This window comes from Ipomoea nil, unplaced genomic scaffold, assembly GCF_001879475.1.
Source record: "Ipomoea nil cultivar Tokyo-kokei standard unplaced genomic scaffold, Asagao_1.1 scaffold3399, whole genome shotgun sequence".
Classification (NCBI taxonomy): Eukaryota; Viridiplantae; Streptophyta; class Magnoliopsida; order Solanales; family Convolvulaceae; genus Ipomoea; species Ipomoea nil.
This window is the reverse complement of record NW_017619827.1, coordinates 1-6,657: the sequence shown is the minus strand read 5'-3', so window position 1 is coordinate 6,657 and position 6,657 is coordinate 1.

Genomic DNA, 6,657 nt, shown 5'->3' with positions numbered 1-6,657 from the left:
TATATATTGAGTGAACCATATCCTCTACATATTCAAGATATCTCTGTCACTTTACATATCATTTGTACCTTAACTTACTTATACCTGCACACTTAATTTACTAGTTGGGCATAACTCTTTACTATTATTCCGCTGTGCAGTACAAACTTGCTCTATTTACTTGTTACTTAGAGTTGAAGTAACCAAAGAGTTATTTAATCTGAAAAAGCTTGAAAGTCTATTCACCCCCCCCCCCCTCTAGACTTTCACCACCCTATCGGGACCAACAATTGGTATCAGAGCGGTTGTCTATTTGAGTCAATTTTGACTGCTAGACAGATCTCGAAAAATCAAGATGATGAAAAGAGATAATGCTCTTGCCCAAAATTTATTATTTTCCCTAGAAAAATTTGACGATTGGAAAATTCGCATGCAGGTACATTTATCCGCATTACATGATGAAATGTGGGAAGTGGTTACAAGTGGTCCTATTGAGATTTTGCAAGTCAACACTTCATCCGAACAAACAAGTGAGACTCCGCAATACATTCCAAAACCGAAAGTGGAATGGTCTCGTGAAGATAGAACAAGAAATAACTTGGACAATATTGCCAAGGATATTTTGTTTAAATCTATCGATGACACGATATTCCAAAAGTTCGAAAGTGTCAATCCGCAAAGGAAGTTTGGGAAACGCTCATTCAAATTGGTGAAGGAGACGAACAAGAAAAGGATAATAAGCTCATTATAGCATTAAAGAAATTCGAGGATTTCAAAATGCTAAACGGCGAGAATATTACTGATATGGAAACGAGATTTGCTAAAATCTTAGGAGAGATTAATGATCTTGGAAAAGATATTAATCAAAAAGAAATCTCACTCAAAATTCTACGTGGTCTACCATCTACATGGGACATGAAGGTCACAGCCATGAGAGATCATAGGGATCTAAAAACCCTATCAACCGATAAGCTCTTTAGTGATCTAAAAGCTTATGAATTTGAGATGAAATCAAGATTAGAGGAAGATCATGAAGAAAAGAACAACGCGCTTATAGCCGAGCAACCATCAACCTCAAGGTCAGTACAAAATGTTGAATTATTGCCTAATGATCAATTTGTTCTCTTTGTCAAGAAATTCAGGAAATTCATGAAGAGAAGCAACTACAAGAAAAATCCACAAGGGAAATCGTGGAATACAACGAAGAATTCGAAGAAAGAAATTATTGAGGAAGATTCAAATTTGTGTTACAACTGTAGAAAACCGGGACACTTTGAAGCAAGTTGTCCATATCCCAAGGTGAGTAAAAGTCAGTATACAAATGTTACTAACCCTCAACAGGAAGAATTCAAGCCCAAAGATAAAAGATTAAAAGAAAGAAGAAAAGCACTCATCAGTGATCCACTTGAAATAAGTGAGTCAGAGGAATCTTCAAGTGATGAAAGTGACACCTCAAAGGATGACAATGCAATGTTTTGCATGAGCATCTCCAACAATACACCACACGAGGACATGTGTCTTATGGCTAATGGACATGAAGAAAATGAGGTAACATCTAAATCTTATGACTCTGTTAATTCTTCATTTTCTAGAGAGTCCCTCTTTCACTTAATGGAAGAATGTCAAACCGTAATGGACACTCACTCTCAACTCAAAGAGCGCAATAATCATCTGATTCTTGAAAAGGATCAATTAAATGAAAAATTGCAAAATGCTCTACTTGAAGTGAAAGACTTGAAAGATAAAATTATTTGTCTTCAAGAAGAGTGTAAATCAAGGGAAGTGAGAGAACACAACCTCAGAGAGGTTATAGCAACATTTACGCATTCATCCAAAATAATGGACAAAATGGTAAATATGCAAAAACCCTCAAGTGATAAAACCGGACTTGGTTATGATCCATCGTGTTCTCAAGCCTCCGAGAAATTGACCAATTCTACTACTACTTTAAGTAATAAAGTTCAAGTAGTAAAATTTGTAAAAGGTCAAGAAAGCATAGTGAGACAAGGAATTGGTTACCAAACTGATGTCAAAATTAGCACTGTTGGACCAAAGCCTCAAAGAAACAATATTTCGTCCAAACAGTACATTAAAAGACAAAAGTTTGTTCCTGAATGGAAATACACCAATGAGTTTAGTGCACAAAGTCCTCATAGGAAAATGGGAAGAAATCCGAGGATTGGGGCAGGGAGATTCTATCCCTCTAAACAAGATTGGTTTGGAAATATTAAACCATGGACTAAGTCCAGATTTAATGCTTATCACAGGCCCAAACAATCTATATCCCACGTGTCAAGAAATCGAGTCAATTTTAAAAAACCGGCACAAAAAATGTTTTCAAAAATTAAATATGATTATAATGTGTTTAATGGTTACCAATCACCTAAACTTAGATCAGTGAGTACAAGGTGGATTTGGGTACCAAAAATGACTAACACCCAAGGACCCAAGTCAAGTTGGGTACCTAAAAATGTTTAATTCATTTGCAGGAAGTTTGGTACTTCGATAGTGGATGTTCTAGACACATGACTGGAAATAAATCAAGTCTTGTGAATCTTAAAAATATCGAAGGACCAAAAGTCGTATTCGGTGGAAATGAACGATACGGCATAACAAAAGGAATTGGTACAATATTTCGAAATGGTTTGAAAATTGAAGATGTATCCTTTGTTGAAGGTCTAAAATTCAACTTGTTGAGTACAAGTCAATTTTGTGACAAAGGATATCTAGTAGAGTTCTTCAAAGAGAAGTGCCAAGTGAAAAAATAATTCCACAGGAGAAGTTGTTCTCGAAGGAATAAGAAAGAAAAATATGTACGTTGTGGATTGGAACACAAAAAAAGAATCAGTGTGTCTATTAGCAAACAACTCACACGCAACAAGTTGGGAATGGCACAAGAAGTTGAATCATCTAAACTTCAAAACTATCAACAAGCTAGCAAGAAACAAATTAGTTGAAGGTCTGCCCGACATTGTCTACAAGAAAGATCAAATATGTGATGCTTGCCAAAGAGGAAAGCAAGTCAAGACATCTTTCAAATCCAAAGCTCAAGAATCTACAACAAGACCGCTAAGTCTACTACACATGGATCTATTTGGTCCAGTAGACCCAGCAAGTCTAAGTGGTAAGAAATATACACTAGTTGTTGTTGATGACTTTTCCAGGTACACATGGACAATATTTCTCAAAAAGAAAAATAAAGTGGAGCAAAAGTTGCCAGAGCTACTGAAGCTACTACAAAATGAGAAAGACTTGAAAATTGCAAAAATCCGAACGGATCGTGGAACTGAGTTTGTGAATCAAGTGATTGAAGCCTACTGCAATTCCCAAGGAATTCTACATCAACTATCTGCCGCACGTACACCTCAACAAAACGGTGTAGCTGAAAGAAGAAATAGAACGCTAAAAGAAGCCGCACGAGTGATGATTACGTCAGCCGAGCTACCTAAAAGATATTGGGCTGAAGCAATCAACACCGCTTGCTACACACAAAATCGGAGCTTGATACATAAGTCTTACAATAAGACTCCGTACGAATTATGGAAAGGGAGAAAACCTAAACTATTTCCATACTTTTGGTATCAAATGTTTTATTCTTAATAATGGTAAAACATATCTAAAGACTTTTGATGAGCGTGCAGATGAAGGAATATTTTTGGGATATTCATCTACCAGTAAAGCATTTAGAGTATTGAACAAGAAATCAATGGTGGTAGAAGAATCAATTCATGTCACATTTGATGAAGCTCATATAAAGGAAACCCAAAGCAACAAAAATGATCAGGAGATTTGTCAAGTTGAAAAATCATTTAATGATGCTGACATATCTTTTAAAGATCAAATTGTACAGGGTATGGAGCAATTGGACATTGATTGCAATAGTGAAGAACACGTGGAAGCCAATGAAGATGCACACGTGGAAAATCAAAACTCTCAAGTCAATGCACAAATTGGAGATCAATCTGATGAGCAAAATGTGTCTACCTCCAATTTACCTACTGAACAGGGAAACGTGGAAAGCTCACATAATCTACAACCTGACTTGAGATGGCTCAAAAATCACCCTCCAGAGCTAGTGATTGGAGATCCACGAGAAGGAGTAAAAACAAGGTCCTCAAGTATAAATTCTTTATTCTCTTGTTTTCTTTCTCAGGTGGAGCCCACAAGCATTGAAGAAGTACTAAGTGATCCAGATTGGATCAATGCAATGCAAGAAGAGCTTGAACAGTTTAAGAGAAATGACGTATGGGAATTAGTTCCAAGACCTGAAAATTACAATGTAATTGGAACAAAATGGGTCTTTCGGAATAAAGCTAATGAGGATGGAATCGTCATTCGAAATAAAGCACGTTTAGTGGCAAAAGGATATTCACAAGAAGAAGGCATAGATTTCGATGAAACATTTGCACCCGTTGCAAGACTAGAAGCCATCAGAATATTTCTAGCTTATGCCGCATATAAGAATTTCACTGTCTATCAAATGGACGTGAAAAGTGCATTTTTAAACGGATTACTTGAAGATGAAGTTTACGTTGAGCAAACTCCCGGTTTCGAGGTAAAAGGTGATATTAATAAGGTCTACAGATTAAAGAAGGCGTTATATGGGTTAAAACAAGCACCGAGAGCTTGGTATGACACCCTATCAACGTTCCTAATTAACTGTGGTTTCACAAAAGGCTTTGTTGATAAAACCTTATTTAGAATTCAAGAAAATGATCACATTTTATTAGTACAAATTTATGTTGATGATATTATCTTTGGAAGTACTAATAAAATTCTTTGTGAGAAATTTTCTAAGCTCATGCGGAATAAGTTTGAGATGAGCATGATGGGAGAATTGAATTACTTTCTTGGACTACAAGTAAAGCAACTCAGCGAAGGAATATTCATCAATCAGGCCAAGTACACAAAAGATCTGATAAGGAAATTCGGTCAAGATGGAAAGTCCTCAATCAAGATCCCGATGAGCACATCTTTACGATTAGATAAAGATGATAAAGGCAAGGATGTTGACGAAACATAATATCGAGGAATGATTGGATCATTACTATACCTCACTGCAAGTCGACCAGATATATCTTACTCGGTGGGAGTATGTGCTAGGTTCCAGTCAAAACCAAAAGAGAGTCATCTTCTTGCTACCAAGAAAATCATCCGATACTTAAAAGGAACAGTCAATGTGGGATTATGGTATCCCAAAGAAGGTAACTTTACACTAACTGGTTTCTCAGATGCAGATTTTGCAGGATGTAAAATCGATCACAAAAGTACCTCAGGAACGTGCCAGTTCTTAGGGGGAAGGTTGGTTTCATGGTTCAGCAAAAAGCAAAACTCCATAGCTACAAGTACAGCCGAAGCTGAATATATAGCTGCTGGAAGTTGTTGTGCGCAAATTCTTTGGATGAAACAATAGCTGAAAGATTATGGCATGAATTGTGAAAATGTCAATATATTGTGTGACAATACAAGTGCTATTGCCATAACACATAATCCCGTGTTGCATTCAAGAACAAAATACATTGATGTGAGACATCATTTTATCTGGGATCATGTTGAAAAGAAGGAATTATCAATCGAATATATCTCGACCGAGAATCAATTAGCTGGTATTCTCATAAAGCCTCTGTGTGAATCAAGATTTTCGAAATTGAGACACCAAAATGGGCATGATTGAATTGAGCTATGTTTCTAAACTCTATTCTATTTATAAGCTCAATTTTTCATCTGATATTTCGACACTTTATCTGATTTAAATTTTCGTGCCTATGTGTCACTCATGCAAAAAAAAAAAAAAAATGTCACATCTTTTTAATGTCCACCTATATCTATTAAATGGTGTTAAAGCACATAGTGCTTATATATCTTTCTAACCGTATATCTACATACATATGTACAAGTAGAAATCATCTAGATATGCCAAATCTTACCATTTAAGAGTGATAAGATGGTGTGATGATAGAATGTCTTAAATGAGAACACCTTTTTATGGTAGTTGTGCACAATAAATAGTCTAGAAAGAATAGATTTCTCTCCCTTCCATCTACATAAAAACGTGTAGATACATACATATTATTTTCGAACAGATTTAGTGCTCTTTGAATTTTATTTCAGGTAAAATCAGTCCGAGTATCTAAATTTTTGGCGCCACATCAGCAGACAAATTGGATGGAGAATATATAACCTAAACTAACTATCAGTTAGATCAAAGGTTGGAAGCTATTGGAATATCAAAATACCCCTCACTTATTAAAAGTCAACATTTAATTGTGAGGATATTTGTGTAAAGACACCTCTTCTACCCAATCGATTGAGAAGCCACCATTACACTCAAATTTTTAAAAGCTTTTCATCTTCCATAGCCGAAATACAAACCTCTTCTTCCAAAAATTCTCAATCCCTCAAATCTCCTAAAAATATCAATCGCATTATGCATGCCTACATTGGAGATAGCAAAGCTCACAACCGAATAAGAAACTCCACACAACTCAACTTGGAAAAGCTAGCAGTGGAATCAAGGCGAGAATATTTTGACCCTCAGGATTCCTCAAGAAGCCGAGAATCTCCTCTTGCACAAAAGAATATCATCGCACTCAACCAACGCATATCTAATAGGTTATTTCTTCACTCATATTCTGAATTTTTATGATGAAGATTGTACAATTTTAATATAATGCCAAT